Consider the following 16,306-nt stretch of genomic DNA (forward strand, 5'->3'; position numbering starts at 1 on the left):
ATAAACACGGCCGGCGAGTGTTTGGCCAGCAGTGCTGATTTTCAGCTTGGCCGCCAAAGACATAAACACGGCCGGCAAGTGTTTGGCCAGCAGTGCTGATTTTCAGCTTGGCCGCCGGAGACATAAACACGGCCGGCAAGTGTTTGGCCAGTAGTGCTGATTTTCAGCTTGGCCGCCGGAGACATAAACACGGCCGGCAAGTGTTTGGCCAGAAGTGCTGATTTTCAGCTTGGTCGCCGGAGACATAAACACGGCCGGCGAGCGTTTGGCCAGCAGTGCTGATTTTCAGCTTGGCCGCCGGAGACATAAACACGGCCGGCAAGTGTTTGGCGAGAAGTGCTGATTTTCAGCTTGGCCGCCGAAGACATAAACACGGCCGGCAAGTGTTTGGCCAGTAGTGCTGATTTTCAGCTTGGCCGCCGGAGACATAAACACGGCCGGCAAGTGTTTGGCCAGTAGTGCTGATTTTCAGCTTGGCCGCCGGAAACATAAACACGGCCGGCGAGCGTTTGGCCAGCAGTGCTGATTTTCAGCTTGGCTGCCGGAGACATAAACACGGCCGGCAAGTGTTTGGCCAGAAGTGCTGATTTTCAGCTTGGCCGCCGGAAACATAAACACGGCCGGCGAGTGTTTGGCCAGCAGTGCTGATTTTCAGCTTGGCCGCCGGAAACATAAACACGGCCGGCGAGCGTTTGGCCAGTAGTGCTGATTTTCAGCTTGGCCGCCGGAAACATAAACACGGCCGGCAAGTGTTTGGCCAGAAGTGCTGATTTTCAGCTTGGCCGCCGGAAACATAAACACGGCCGGCGAGCGTTTGGCCAGCAGTGCTGATTTTCAGCTTGGCCGCCAGAAACAAACACGGCCGGCAAGTGTTTGGCCAGAAGTGCTGATTTCCAGCTTGGCCGCCGGAAACATAAACACGGCCGGCGAGTGTTTGGCCAGTAGTGCTGATTTTCAGCTTGGCCGCCGGAAACATAAACACGGCCGACGAGCGTTTGGTCAGCAGTGCTGCTTTTCAGCTTGGCCGCCTGAGACATAAACACGGCCGGCAAGTGTTTGGCCAGTAGTGCTGACTTTCAGCTTGGCCGCCGGAGATATAAACACGGCCGGGAAGTGTTTGGCCAGTAGTGCTGATTTTCAGCTTGGCCGCCGGAGACATAAACACGGCCGGCAAGTGTTTGGCCAGAAGTGCTGATTTTCAGCTTGGCCGCCGGAGACATAAACACGGCCGGCAAGTGTTTGGCCAGTAGTGCTGATTTTCAGCTTGGCCGCCGGAGACATAAACACTGCCGGCAAGTGTTTGGCCAGCAGTGCTGATTTTCAGCTTGGCCGCCGGGGACATAAACACGGCCGGCAAGTGTTTGGCCAGCAGTGCTGATTTTCAGCTTGGCCACCGGAGACATAAACACGGCCGGCAAGTGTTTGGCCAGAAGTGCTGATTTTCAGCTTGGCCGCCGGAGCCATAAACACGGCCGGCAAGTGTTTGGTCAGTAGTGCTGATTTTCAGCTTGGCCGCCGGAGACATAAACACGGCCGGCAAGTGTTTGGCCAGGAGTGCTGATTTTCAGGTTGGCCGCCGGAGACATAAACACGGCCGGCAAGTGTTTGGCCAAAAGTGCTGATTTTCAGCTTGGCCGCCGGAGACATAAACACGGCCGGCAAGTGTTTGGCCAGTAGTGCTGATTTTCAGCTTGGCCGCCGGAGACATAAACACGGCCGGCAAGTGTTTGGCCAGAAGTGCTGATTTTCAGCTTGGCCGCCGGAGACATAAACACGGCCGGCAAGTGTTTGGCCAGCAGTACTGATTTTCAGCTTGGCCGCCTGAAACATAAACACGGCCGGCGAGCGTTTGGCCAGTAGTGCTGATTTTCAGCTTGGCCGCCGGAAACATAAACACGGCCGGCAAGTGTTTGGCCAGAAGTGCTGATTTTCAGCATGGCCGCCGGAAACATAAACACGGCCGGCGTGTGTTTAGCCAGTAGTGCTGATTTTCAGCTTGGCCGCCAGAAACAAACACGGCCAGCAAGTGTTTGGCCAGAAGTGCTGATTTTCAGCTTGGCCGCCGGAAATATAAACACGGCCGGCGAGCGTTTGGCCAGCAGTGCTGATTTTCAGCTTGCCCGCCGTAAACATAAACACGGCCGGCAAGTGTTTGGCCAGAAGTGCTGATTTTCAGCTTGGCCGCCGGAAACATAAACACGGCCGACGAGCGTTTGGTCAGCAGTGCTGCTTTTCAGCTTGGCCGCCGGAGACATAAACACGGCCGGCAAGTGTTTGGCCAGTAGTGCTAATTTTCAGCTTGGCCGCCGGAAACATAAACACCGCCGGCGAGCGTTTGGCCAGCAGTGCTGATTTTCAGGTTGGCCGCCGGAGACATAAACACGGCCGGCAAGTGTTTGGCCAGAAGTGCTGATTTTCAGCTTGGCCGCCGGAGACGTAAACACGGCCGGCAAGTGTTTGGCCAGAGTGCTGATTTTCAGCTTGGCCGCCGGAGACATAAACACGGCCGGCAAGTGTTTGGCCAGTAGTGCTGATTTTCAGCTTGGCCGCCGGAGACATAAACACGGCCGGCAAGTGTTTGGCCAGAAGTGCTGATTTTCAGCTTGGCCGCCGGAGACATAAACACGGCCGGCAACTGTTTGGCCAGTAGTGCTGATTTTCAGCTTGGCCGCCGGAGACATAAACACGGCCGGCAAGTGTTTGGCCAGCAGTGCTGATTTTCAGCTTGGCCGCCGGGGACATAAACACGGCCGGCAAGTGTTTGGCCAGAAGTGCTGATTTTCAGCTTGGCCGCCAGAGACATAAACACGGCCGGCAAGTGTTTGGCCAGAAGTGCTGATTTTCAGCTTGGCCGCCGGAGACATAAACACGGCCGGCAAGTGTTTGGCCAGTAATGCTGATTTTCAGGTTGGCCGCCGGAGACATAAACACGGCCGGCAAGTGTTTGGCCAAAAGTGCTGATTTTCAGCTTGGCCGCCGGAGACATAAACACGGCCGGCAAGTGTTTGGCCAGTAGTGCTGATTTTCAGCTTGGCCGCCGGAGACATAAACACGGCCGGCAAGTGTTTGGCCAGAAGTGCTGATTTTCAGCTTGGCCGCCGGAGACAAACACGGCCGGCAAGTGTTTGGCCAGCAGTGCTGATTTTCAGCTTGGCCGCCTGAAACATAAACACGGCCGGCGAGCGTTTGGCCAGTAGTGCTGATTTTCAGCATGGCCGCCGGAAACATAAACACGGCCGGCAAGTGTTTGGCCAGAAGTGCTGATTTTCAGCATGGCCGCCGGAAACATAAACACGGCCGGCGTGTGTTTAGCCAGTAGTGCTGATTTTCAGCTTGGCCGCCAGAAACAAACACGGCCAGCAAGTGTTTGGCCAGAAGTGCTGATTTTCAGCTTGGCCGCCGGAAATATAAACACGGCCGGCGAGCGTTTGGCCAGCAGTGCTGATTTTCAGCTTGCCCGCCGTAAACATAAACACGGCCGGCAAGTGTTTGGCCAGAAGTGCTGATTTTCAGCTTGGCCGCCGGAAACATAAACACGGCCGACGAGCGTTTGGTCAGCAGTGCTGCTTTTCAGCTTGGCCGCCGGAGACATTAACACGGCCGGCAAGTGTTTGGCCAGTAGTGCTAATTTTCAGCTTGGCCGCCGGAAACATAAACACGGCCGACGAGCGTTTGGCCAGCAGTGCTGATTTTCAGCTTGGCCGCCGGAGACATAAACACGGCCGGCAAGTGTTTGGCCAGAAGTGCTGATTTTCAGCTTGGCCGCCGGAGACGTAAACACGGCCGGCAAGTGTTTGGCCAGAGTGCTGATTTTCAGCTTGGCCGCCGGAGACATAAACACGGCCGGCAAGTGTTTGGCCAGTAGTGCTGATTTTCAGCTTGGCCGCCGGAGACATAAACACGGCCGGCAAGTGTTTGGCCAGAAGTGCTGATTTTCAGCTTGGCCGCCGGAGACATAAACACGGCCGGCAAGTGTTTGGCCAGTAGTGCTGATTTTCAGCTTGGCCGCCGGAGACATAAATACGGCCGGCAAGTGTTTGGCCAGCAGTGCTGATTTTCAGCTTGGCCGCCGGGGACATAAACACGGCCGGCAAGTGTTTGGCCAGAAGTGCTGATTTTCAGCTTGGCCGCCAGAGACATAAACACGGCCGGCAAGTGTTTGGCCAGAAGTGCTGATTTTCAGCTTGGCCGCCGGAGACATAAACACGGCCGGCAAGTGTTTGGCCAGTAGTGCTGATTTTCAGCTTGGCCGCCGGAGACATAAACACGGCCGGCAATTGTTTGGCCAGCAGTGCTGATTTTCAGCTTGGCCGCCGGGGACATAAACACGGCCGGCAAGTGTTTGGCCAGCAGTGCTGATTTTCAGCTTGGCCGCCGGAGACATTAACACGGCCGGCAAGTGTTTGGCCAGAAGTGCTGATTTTCAGCTTGGCCGCCGGAGCCATAAACACGGCGGGCAAGTGTTTGGCCAGTACTGCTGATTTTCAGCTTGGCCGCCGGAGACATAAACACGGCCGGCAAGTGTTTGGCCAGTAGTGCTGATTTTCAGCTTGGCCGCCGGAGACATAAACACGACCGGCAAGTGTTTGGCCAGAAGTGCTGATTTTCAGCTTGGCCGCCGGAGACATAAACACGGCCGGCAAGTGTTTGGCCAGTAGTGCTGATTTTCAGCTTGGCCGCCGGAGACATAAACACGGCCGGCAAGTGTATGGCCAGAAGTGCTGATTTTCAGCTTGGCCGCCGGAGACATAAACACGGCCGGCAAGTGTTTGGCCAGTAGTGCTGATTTTCAGCTTGGCCGCCGGAGACATAAACACGGCCGGCAAGTGTTTGGCCAGCAGTGCTGATCTTCAGCTTGTCCGCCGGGACATAAACTCGGCCAGCAAGTGTTTGGCCAGTAGTGCTGATTTTCAGCTTGGCCGCTGGAAACATAAACACGGCCGGCGAGTGTTTGGCCAGCAGTGCTGATTTTCAGCTTGGCCGCCGGAGACATAAACACGGCCGGCAAGTGTTTGGCCAGAAGTGCTGATTTTCAGCTTGGCCGCCGGAGACATAAACACGGCCGGCAAGTGTTTGGCCAGTAGTGCTGATTTTCAGCTTGGCCGCCGGAGACATAAACACGGCCGGCAAGTGTTCGGCCAGCAGTGCTGATTTTCAGCTTGGCCGCCGGGGACATAAACACGGCCGGCAAGTGTTTGGCCAGAAGTGCTGATTTTCAGCTTGGCCGCCAGAGACATAAACACGGCCGGCAAGTGTTTGGCCAGCAGTGCTGATTTTCAGCTTGGCCGCCAAAGACATAAACACGGCCGGCAAGTGTTTGGCCAGCAGTGCTGATTTTCAGCTTGGCCGCCGGAGACATAAACACGGCCGGCAAGTGTTTGGCCAGTAGTGCTGATTTTCAGCTTGGCCGCCGGAGACATAAACACGGCCGGCAAGTGTTTGGCCAGAAGTGCTGATTTTCAGCTTGGCCGCCGGAGACATAAACACGGCCGGCAAGTGTTTGGCCAGTAGTGCTGATTTTCAGCTTGGCCGCCGGAAACATAAACACGGCCGGCGGGTGTTTGGCCAGCAGTGCTGATTTTCAGCTTTGCCGCCAAAGACATAAACACGGCCGGCAAGTGTTTGGCCGGCAGTGCTGATTTTCAGCTTGGCCGCCGGAGACATAAACACGGCCGGCAAGTGTTTGGCCAGCAGTGCTGATTTTCAGCTTGGCCGCCGGGACATAAACGCGGTCGGCAAGCGTTTTGCCAGAAGTGCTGATTTTCAGCTTGGCCGCCGGAGACATAAACACGGCCGGCAAGTGTTCGGCCAGTAGTGCTGATTTTCAGCTTGGCCGCCGGAAACATAAACACGGCCGGCGAGTGTTTGGCCAGCAGTGCTGATTTTCAGCTTGGCCGCCAAAGACATAAACACGGCCGGCAAGTGTTTGGCCAGCAGTGCTGATTTTCAGCTTGGCCGCCGGAGACATAAACACGGCCGGCAAGTGTTTGGCCAGTAGTGCTGATTTTCAGCTTGGCCGCCGGAGACATAAACACGGCCGGCAAGTGTTTGGCCAGAAGTGCTGATTTTCAGCTTGGTCGCCGGAGACATAAACACGGCCGGCGAGCGTTTGGCCAGCAGTGCTGGTTTTCAGCTTGGCCGCCGGAGACATAAACACGGCCGGCAAGTGTTCGGCGAGAAGTGCTGATTTTCAGCTTGGCCGCCGGAGACATAAACACGGCCGGCAAGTGTTTGGCCAGTAGTGCTGATTTTCAGCTTGGCCGCCGGAGACATAAACACGGCAGGCAAGTGTTTATCCAGCTGTGCTGATTTTCAGCTTGGCCGCCGGAGACATAAAAACGGCCGGCAAGTGTTTGGCCAGCAGTGCTGATTTTCAGCTTGGCCGCCGGAGACATAAACACGGCCGGCAAGTGTTTGGCCACTAGTGCTGATTTTCAGCTTGGCCGCCGGAGACATAAACACGGCCGGCAAGTGTTTGGCCAGTAGTGCTGATTTTCAGCTTGGCCGCCGGAGACATAAACACGGCCGGCAAGTGTTTGGCCAGAAGTGCTGATTTTCAGCTTGGCCGCCGGAGACATAAACACGGCCGGCAAGTGTTTGGCCAGTAGTGCAGATTTTCAGCTTGGCCGCCGGAAACATAAACACGGCCGGCGGGTGTTTGGCCAGCAGTGCTGATTTTCAGATTTGCCGCCAAAGACATAAACAGGGCCGGCAAGTGTTTGGCCAGCAGTGCTGATTTTCAGCTTGGCCGCCGGAGACATAAACACGGCCGGCAAGTGTTTGGCCAGTAGTGCTGATTTTCAGCTTGGCCGCCGGAGACATAAACACGGCCGGCAAGTGTTTGGCCAGAAGTGCTGATTTTCAGCTTGGTCGCCGGAGACATAAACACGGCCGGCGAGCGTTTGGCCAGCAGTGCTGATTTTCAGGTGGCCGCCGGAGACATAAACACGGCCGGCAAGTGTTTGGCGAAAAGTGCTGATTTTCAGCTTGGCCGCCGGAGACATAAACACGGCCGGCAAGTGTTTGGCCAGCAGTGCTGATTTTCAGCTTGGCCGCCGGAGACATAAAAACGGCCGGCAAGTGTTTGGCCAGCAGTGCTGATTTTCAGCTTGGCCGCCGGAGACATAAACACGGCCGGCAAGTGTTTGGCCACTAGTGCTGATTTTCAGCTTGGCCGCCGGAGACATAAACACGGCCGGCAAGTGTTTGGCCAGTAGTGCTGATTTTCAGCTTGGCCGCCGCAGACATAAACACGGCCGGCGAGCGTTTGGCCAGCAGTGCTGATTTTCAGCTTGGCTGCCGGAGACATAAACACGGCCGGCAAGTGTTTGGCCAGAAGTGCTGATTTTCAGCTTGGCCGCCGGAAACATAAACACGGCCGGCGAGTGTTTGGCCAGCAGTGCTGATTTTCAGCTTGGCCGCCGGAAACATAAACACGGCCGGCGAGCGTTTGGCCAGAAGTGCTGATTTCCAGCTTGGCCGCCGGAAACATAAACACGGCCGGCGAGTGTTTGGCCAGCAGTGCTGATTTTCAGCTTGGCCGCCGGAAACATAAACACGGCCGACGAGCGTTTGGTCAGCAGTGCTGCTTTTCAGCTTGGCCGCCTGAGACATAAACACGGCCGGCAAGTGTTTGGCCAGTAGTGCTGACTTTCAGCTTGGCCGCCGGAGATATAAACACGGCCGGGAAGTGTTTGGCCAGAAGTGCTGATATTCAGCTTGGCCGCCGGGGACATAAACACGGCCGGCAAGTGTTTGGCCAGAAGTGCTGATTTTCAGCTTGGCCGCCGGAGACATAAACACGGCCGGCAAGTGTTTGGCCAGAAGTGCTGATTTTCAGCTTGGCCGCCGGAGACATAAACACGGCCGGCAAGTGTTTGGCCAGTAGTGCTGATTTTCAGCTTGGCCGCCGGAGACATAAACACTGCCGGCAAGTGTTTGGCCAGCAGTGCTGATTTTCAGCTTGGCCGCCGGGGACATAAACACGGCCGGCAAGTGTTTGGCCAGCAGTGCTGATTTTCAGCTTGGCCACCGGAGACATAAACACGGCCGGCAAGTGTTTGGCCAGAAGTGCTGATTTTCAGCTTGGCCGCCGGAGCCATAAACACGGCCGGCAAGTGTTTGGTCAGTAGTGCTGATTTTCAGCTTGGCCGCCGGAGACATAAACACGGCCGGCAAGTGTTTGGCCAGGAGTGCTGATTTTCAGGTTGGCCGCCGGAGACATAAACACGGCCGGCAAGTGTTTGGCCAAAAGTGCTGATTTTCAGCTTGGCCGCCGGAGACATAAACACGGCCGGCAAGTGTTTGGCCAGTAGTGCTGATTTTCAGCTTGGCCGCCGGAGACATAAACACGGCCGGCAAGTGTTTGGCCAGAAGTGCTGATTTTCAGCTTGGCCGCCGGAGACATAAACACGGCCGGCAAGTGTTTGGCCAGCAGTACTGATTTTCAGCTTGGCCGCCTGAAACATAAACACGGCCGGCGAGCGTTTGGCCAGTAGTGCTGATTTTCAGCTTGGCCGCCGGAAACATAAACACGGCCGGCAAGTGTTTGGCCAGAAGTGCTGATTTTCAGCATGGCCGCCGGAAACATAAACACGGCCGGCGTGTGTTTAGCCAGTAGTGCTGATTTTCAGCTTGGCCGCCAGAAACAAACACGGCCAGCAAGTGTTTGGCCAGAAGTGCTGATTTTCAGCTTGGCCGCCGGAAATATAAACACGGCCGGCGAGCGTTTGGCCAGCAGTGCTGATTTTCAGCTTGCCCGCCGTAAACATAAACACGGCCGGCAAGTGTTTGGCCAGAAGTGCTGATTTTCAGCTTGGCCGCCGGAAACATAAACACGGCCGACGAGCGTTTGGTCAGCAGTGCTGCTTTTCAGCTTGGCCGCCGGAGACATAAACACGGCCGGCAAGTGTTTGGCCAGTAGTGCTAATTTTCAGCTTGGCCGCCGGAAACATAAACACCGCCGGCGAGCGTTTGGCCAGCAGTGCTGATTTTCAGGTTGGCCGCCGGAGACATAAACACGGCCGGCAAGTGTTTGGCCAGAAGTGCTGATTTTCAGCTTGGCCGCCGGAGACGTAAACACGGCCGGCAAGTGTTTGGCCAGAGTGCTGATTTTCAGCTTGGCCGCCGGAGACATAAACACGGCCGGCAAGTGTTTGGCCAGTAGTGCTGATTTTCAGCTTGGCCGCCGGAGACATAAACACGGCCGGCAAGTGTTTGGCCAGAAGTGCTGATTTTCAGCTTGGCCGCCGGAGACATAAACACGGCCGGCAACTGTTTGGCCAGTAGTGCTGATTTTCAGCTTGGCCGCCGGAGACATAAACACGGCCGGCAAGTGTTTGGCCAGCAGTGCTGATTTTCAGCTTGGCCGCCGGGGACATAAACACGGCCGGCAAGTGTTTGGCCAGAAGTGCTGATTTTCAGCTTGGCCGCCAGAGACATAAACACGGCCGGCAAGTGTTTGGCCAGAAGTGCTGATTTTCAGCTTGGCCGCCGGAGACATAAACACGGCCGGCAAGTGTTTGGCCAGTAATGCTGATTTTCAGGTTGGCCGCCGGAGACATAAACACGGCCGGCAAGTGTTTGGCCAAAAGTGCTGATTTTCAGCTTGGCCGCCGGAGACATAAACACGGCCGGCAAGTGTTTGGCCAGTAGTGCTGATTTTCAGCTTGGCCGCCGGAGACATAAACACGGCCGGCAAGTGTTTGGCCAGAAGTGCTGATTTTCAGCTTGGCCGCCGGAGACATAAACACGGCCGGCAAGTGTTTGGCCAGCAGTGCTGATTTTCAGCTTGGCCGCCTGAAACATAAACACGGCCGGCGAGCGTTTGGCCAGTAGTGCTGATTTTCAGCTTGGCCGCCGGAAACATAAACACGGCCGGCAAGTGTTTGGCCAGAAGTGCTGATTTTCAGCATGGCCGCCGGAAACATAAACACGGCCGGCGTGTGTTTAGCCAGTAGTGCTGATTTTCAGCTTGGCCGCCAGAAACAAACACGGCCAGCAAGTGTTTGGCCAGAAGTGCTGATTTTCAGCTTGGCCGCCGGAAATATAAACACGGCCGGCGAGCGTTTGGCCAGCAGTGCTGATTTTCAGCTTGCCCGCCGTAAACATAAACACGGCCGGCAAGTGTTTGGCCAGAAGTGCTGATTTTCAGCTTGGCCGCCGGAAACATAAACACGGCCGACGAGCGTTTGGTCAGCAGTGCTGCTTTTCAGCTTGGCCGCCGGAGACATAAACACGGCCGGCAAGTGTTTGGCCAGTAGTGCTAATTTTCAGCTTGGCCGCCGGAAACATAAACACGGCCGGCGAGCGTTTGGCCAGCAGTGCTGATTTTCAGCTTGGCCGCCGGAGACATAAACACGGCCGGCAAGTGTTTGGCCAGAAGTGCTGATTTTCAGCTTGGCCGCCGGAGACGTAAACACGGCCGGCAAGTGTTTGGCCAGAGTGCTGATTTTCAGCTTGGCCGCCGGAGACATAAACACGGCCGGCAAGTGTTTGGCCAGTAGTGCTGATTTTCAGCTTGGCCGCCGGAGACATAAACACGGCCGGCAAGTGTTTGGCCAGAAGTGCTGATTTTCAGCTTGGCCGCCGGAGACATAAACACGGCCGGCAAGTGTTTGGCCAGTAGTGCTGATTTTCAGCTTGGCCGCCGGAGACATAAATACGGCCGGCAAGTGTTTGGCCAGCAGTGCTGATTTTCAGCTTGGCCGCCGGGGACATAAACACGGCCGGCAAGTGTTTGGCCAGAAGTGCTGATTTTCAGCTTGGCCGCCAGAGACATAAACACGGCCGGCAAGTGTTTGGCCAGAAGTGCTGATTTTCAGCTTGGCCGCCGGAGACATAAACACGGCCGGCAAGTGTTTGGCCAGTAGTGCTGATTTTCAGCTTGGCCGCCGGAGACATAAACACGGCCGGCAATTGTTTGGCCAGCAGTGCTGATTTTCAGCTTGGCCGCCGGGGACATAAACACGGCCGGCAAGTGTTTGGCCAGCAGTGCTGATTTTCAGCTTGGCCGCCGGAGACATTAACACGGCCGGCAAGTGTTTGGCCAGAAGTGCTGATTTTCAGCTTGGCCGCCGGAGCCATAAACACGGCGGGCAAGTGTTTGGCCAGTACTGCTGATTTTCAGCTTGGCCGCCGGAGACATAAACACGGCCGGCAAGTGTTTGGCCAGTAGTGCTGATTTTCAGCTTGGCCGCCGGAGACATAAACACGGCCGGCAAGTGTTTGGCCAGAAGTGCTGATTTTCAGCTTGGCCGCCGGAGACATAAACACGGCCGGCAAGTGTTTGGCCAGTAGTGCTGATTTTCAGCTTGGCCGCCGGAGACATAAACACGGCCGGCAAGTGTATGGCCAGAAGTGCTGATTTTCAGCTTGGCCGCCGGAGACATAAACACGGCCGGCAAGTGTTTGGCCAGTAGTGCTGATTTTCAGCTTGGCCGCCGGAGACATAAACACGGCCGGCAAGTGTTTGGCCAGCAGTGCTGATCTTCAGCTTGTCCGCCGGGACATAAACTCGGCCAGCAAGTGTTTGGCCAGTAGTGCTGATTTTCAGCTTGGCCGCTGGAAACATAAACACGGCCGGCGAGTGTTTGGCCAGCAGTGCTGATTTTCAGCTTGGCCGCCGGAGACATAAACACGGCCGGCAAGTGTTTGGCCAGAAGTGCTGATTTTCAGCTTGGCCGCCGGAGACATAAACACGGCCGGCAAGTGTTTGGCGAGTAGTGCTGATTTTCAGCTTGGCCGCCGGAGACATAAACACGGCCGGCAAGTGTTCGGCCAGCAGTGCTGATTTTCAGCTTGGCCGCCGGGGACATAAACACGGCCGGCAAGTGTTTGGCCAGAAGTGCTGATTTTCAGCTTGGCCGCCAGAGACATAAACACGGCCGGCAAGTGTTTGGCCAGCAGTGCTGATTTTCAGCGTGGCCGCCAAAGACATAAACACGGCCGGCAAGTGTTTGGCCAGCAGTGCTGATTTTCAGCTTGGCCGCCGGAGACATAAACACGGCCGGCAAGTGTTTGGCCAGTAGTGCTGATTTTCAGCTTGGCCGCCGGAGACATAAACACGGCCGGCAAGTGTTTGGCCAGAAGTGCTGATTTTCAGCTTGGCCGCCGGAGACATAAACACGGCCGGCAAGTGTTTGGCCAGTAGTGCTGATTTTCAGCTTGGCCGCCGGAAACATAAACACGGCCGGCGGGTGTTTGGCCAGCAGTGCTGATTTTCAGCTTTGCCGCCGAAGACATAAACACGGCCGGCAAGTGTTTGGCCGGCAGTGCTGATTTTCAGCTTGGCCGCCGGAGACATAAACACGGCCGGCAAGTGTTTGGCCAGCAGTGCTGATTTTCAGCTTGGCCGCCGGGACATAAACGCGGTCAGGAAGCGTTTTGCCAGAAGTGCTGATTTTCAGCTTGGCCGCCGGAGACATAAACACGGCCGGCAAGTGTTTGGCCAGTAGTGCTGATTTTCAGCTTGGCCGCCGGAAACATAAACACGGCCGGCGAGTGTTTGGCCAGCAGTGCTGATTTTCAGCTTGGCCGCCAAAGACATAAACACGGCCGGCAAGTGTTTGGCCAGCAGTGCTGATTTTCAGCTTGGCCGCCGGAGACATAAACACGGCCGGCAAGTGTTTGGCCAGTAGTGCTGATTTTCAGCTTGGCCGCCGGAGACATAAACACGGCCGGCAAGTGTTTGGCCAGAAGCGCTGATTTTCAGCTTGGTCGCCGGAGACATAAACACGGCCGGCGAGCGTTTGGCCAGCAGTGCTGGTTTTCAGCTTGGCCGCCGGAGACATAAACACGGCCGGCAAGTGTTCGGCGAGAAGTGCTGATTTTCAGCTTGGCCGCCGGAGACATAAACACGGCCGGCAAGTGTTTGGCCAGTAGTGCTGATTTTCAGCTTGGCCACCGGAGACATAAACACGGCAGGCAAGTGTTTATCCAGCTGTGCTGATTTTCAGCTTGGCCGCCGGAGACATAAAAACGGCCGGCAAGTGTTTGGCCAGCAGTGCTGATTTTCAGCTTGGCCGCCGGAGACATAAACACGGCCGGCAAGTGTTTGGCCACTAGTGCTGATTTTCAGCTTGGCCGCCGGAGACATAAACACGGCCGGCAAGTGTTTGGCCAGTAGTGCTGATTTTCAGCTTGGCCGCCGGAGACATAAACACGGCCGGCAAGTGTTTGGCCAGAAGTGCTGATTTTCAGCTTGGCCGCCGGAGACATAAACACGGCCGGCAAGTGTTTGGCCAGTAGTGCTGATTTTCAGCTTGGCCGCCGGAAACATAAACACGGCCGGCGGGTGTTTGGCCAGCAGTGCTGATTTTCAGCTTTGCCGCCAAAGACATAAACACGGCCGGCAAGTGTTTGGCCAGCAGTGCTGATTTTCAGCTTGGCCGCCGGAGACATAAACACGGCCGGCAAGTGTTTGGCCAGTAGTGCTGATTTTCAGCTTGGCCGCCGGAGACATAAACACGGCCGGCAAGTGTTTGGCCAGAAGTGCTGATTTTCAGCTTGGTCGCCGGAGACATAAACACGGCCGGCGAGCGTTTGGCCAGCAGTGCTGATTTTCAGGTGGCCGCCGGAGACATAAACACGGCCGGCAAGTGTTTGGCGAAAAGTGCTGATTTTCAGCTTGGCCGCCGGAGACATAAACACGGCCGGCAAGTGTTTGGCCAGCAGTGCTGATTTTCAGCTTGGCCGCCGGAGACATAAAAACGGCCGGCAAGTGTTTGGCCAGCAGTGCTGATTTTCAGCTTGGCCGCCGGAGACATAAACACGGCCGGCAAGTGTTTGGCCACTAGTGCTGATTTTCAGCTTGGCCGCCGGAGACATAAACACGGCCGGCAAGTGTTTGGCCAGTAGTGCTGATTTTCAGCTTGGCCGCCGCAGACATAAACACGGCCGGCGAGTGTTTGTAGCAGTGCTGATTTTCAGCTTCGCCGCCGGAGACATAAACACGGCCGGCAAGTGTTTGGCCAGCAGTGCTGATTTTCAGCTTGGCCGCCGGAGACATAAACACGGCCGGCAAGTGTTTGGCCAGTAGTGCTGATTTTCAGCTTGGCCGCCGGAGACATAAACACGGCCGGCAAGTGTTTGGCCAGAAGTGCTGATTTTCAGCTTGGCCGCCGGAGACATAAACACGGCCGGCAAGTGTTTGGCCAGTAGTGCTGATTTTCAGCTTGGCCGCCGGAGACATAAATACGGCCGGCAAGTGTTTGGCCAGCAGTGCTGATTTTCAGCTTGGCCGCCGGGGACATAAACACGGCCGGCAAGTGTTTGGCCAGAAGTGCTGATTTTCAGCTTGGCCGCCAGAGACATAAACACGGCCGGCAAGTGTTTGGCCAGAAGTGCTGATTTTCAGCTTGGCCGCCGGAGACATAAACACGGCCGGCAAGTGTTTGGCCAGTAGTGCTGATTTTCAGCTTGGCCGCCGGAGACATAAACACGGCCGGCAATTGTTTGGCCAGCAGTGCTGATTTTCAGCTTGGCCGCCGGGGACATAAACACGGCCGGCAAGTGTTTGGCCAGCAGTGCTGATTTTCAGCTTGGCCGCCGGAGACATTAACACGGCCGGCAAGTGTTTGGCCAGAAGTGCTGATTTTCAGCTTGGCCGCCGGAGCCATAAACACGGCGGGCAAGTGTTTGGCCAGTACTGCTGATTTTCAGCTTGGCCGCCGGAGACATAAACACGGCCGGCAAGTGTTTGGCCAGTAGTGCTGATTTTCAGCTTGGCCGCCGGAGACATAAACACGGCCGGCAAGTGTTTGGCCAGAAGTGCTGATTTTCAGCTTGGCCGCCGGAGACATAAACACGGCCGGCAAGTGTTTGGCCAGTAGTGCTGATTTTCAGCTTGGCCGCCGGAGACATAAACACGGCCGGCAAGTGTATGGCCAGAAGTGCTGATTTTCAGCTTGGCCGCCGGAGACATAAACACGGCCGGCAAGTGTTTGGCCAGTAGTGCTGATTTTCAGCTTGGCCGCCGGAGACATAAACACGGCCGGCAAGTGTTTGGCCAGCAGTGCTGATCTTCAGCTTGTCCGCCGGGACATAAACTCGGCCAGCAAGTGTTTGGCCAGTAGTGCTGATTTTCAGCTTGGCCGCTGGAAACATAAACACGGCCGGCGAGTGTTTGGCCAGCAGTGCTGATTTTCAGCTTGGCCGCCGGAGACATAAACACGGCCGGCAAGTGTTTGGCCAGAAGTGCTGATTTTCAGCTTGGCCGCCGGAGACATAAACACGGCCGGCAAGTGTTTGGCCAGTAGTGCTGATTTTCAGCTTGGCCGCCGGAGACATAAACACGGCCGGCAAGTGTTCGGCCAGCAGTGCTGATTTTCAGCTTGGCCGCCGGGGACATAAACACGGCCGGCAAGTGTTTGGCCAGAAGTGCTGATTTTCAGCTTGGCCGCCAGAGACATAAACACGGCCGGCAAGTGTTTGGCCAGCAGTGCTGATTTTCAGCGTGGCCGCCAAAGACATAAACACGGCCGGCAAGTGTTTGGCCAGCAGTGCTGATTTTCAGCTTGGCCGCCGGAGACATAAACACGGCCGGCAAGTGTTTGGCCAGTAGTGCTGATTTTCAGCTTGGCCGCCGGAGACATAAACACGGCCGGCAAGTGTTTGGCCAGAAGTGCTGATTTTCAGCTTGGCCGCCGGAGACATAAACACGGCCGGCAAGTGTTTGGCCAGTAGTGCTGATTTTCAGCTTGGCCGCCGGAAACATAAACACGGCCGGCGGGTGTTTGGCCAGCAGTGCTGATTTTCAGCTTTGCCGCCAAAGACATAAACACGGCCGGCAAGTGTTTGGCCGGCAGTGCTGATTTTCAGCTTGGCCGCCGGAGACATAAACACGGCCGGCAAGTGTTTGGCCAGCAGTGCTGATTTTCAGCTTGGCCGCCGGGACATAAACGCGGTCAGCAAGCGTTTTGCCAGAAGTGCTGATTTTCAGCTTGGCCGCCGGAGACATAAACACGGCCGGCAAGTGTTTGGCCAGTAGTGCTGATTTTCAGCTTGGCCGCCGGAAACATAAACACGGCCGGCGAGTGTTTGGCCAGCAGTGCTGATTTTCAGCTTGGCCGCCAAAGACATAAACACGGCCGGCAAGTGTTTGGCCAGCAGTGCTGATTTTCAGCTTGGCCGCCGGAGACATAAACACGGCCGGCAAGTGTTTGGCCAGTAGTGCTGATTTTCAGCTTGGCCGCCGGAGACATAAACACGGCCGGCAAGTGTTTGGCCAGAAGTGCTGATTTTCAGCTTGGTCGCCGGAGACATAAACACGGCCGGCGAGCGTTTGGCCAGCAGTGCTGGTTTTCAG

The sequence above is a fragment of the Ixodes scapularis genome, unplaced genomic scaffold (genome assembly GCF_016920785.2).
Source record: "Ixodes scapularis isolate PalLabHiFi unplaced genomic scaffold, ASM1692078v2 ptg001041l_1__unscaffolded, whole genome shotgun sequence".
Lineage (NCBI taxonomy): Eukaryota > Metazoa > Arthropoda > Arachnida > Ixodida > Ixodidae > Ixodes > Ixodes scapularis.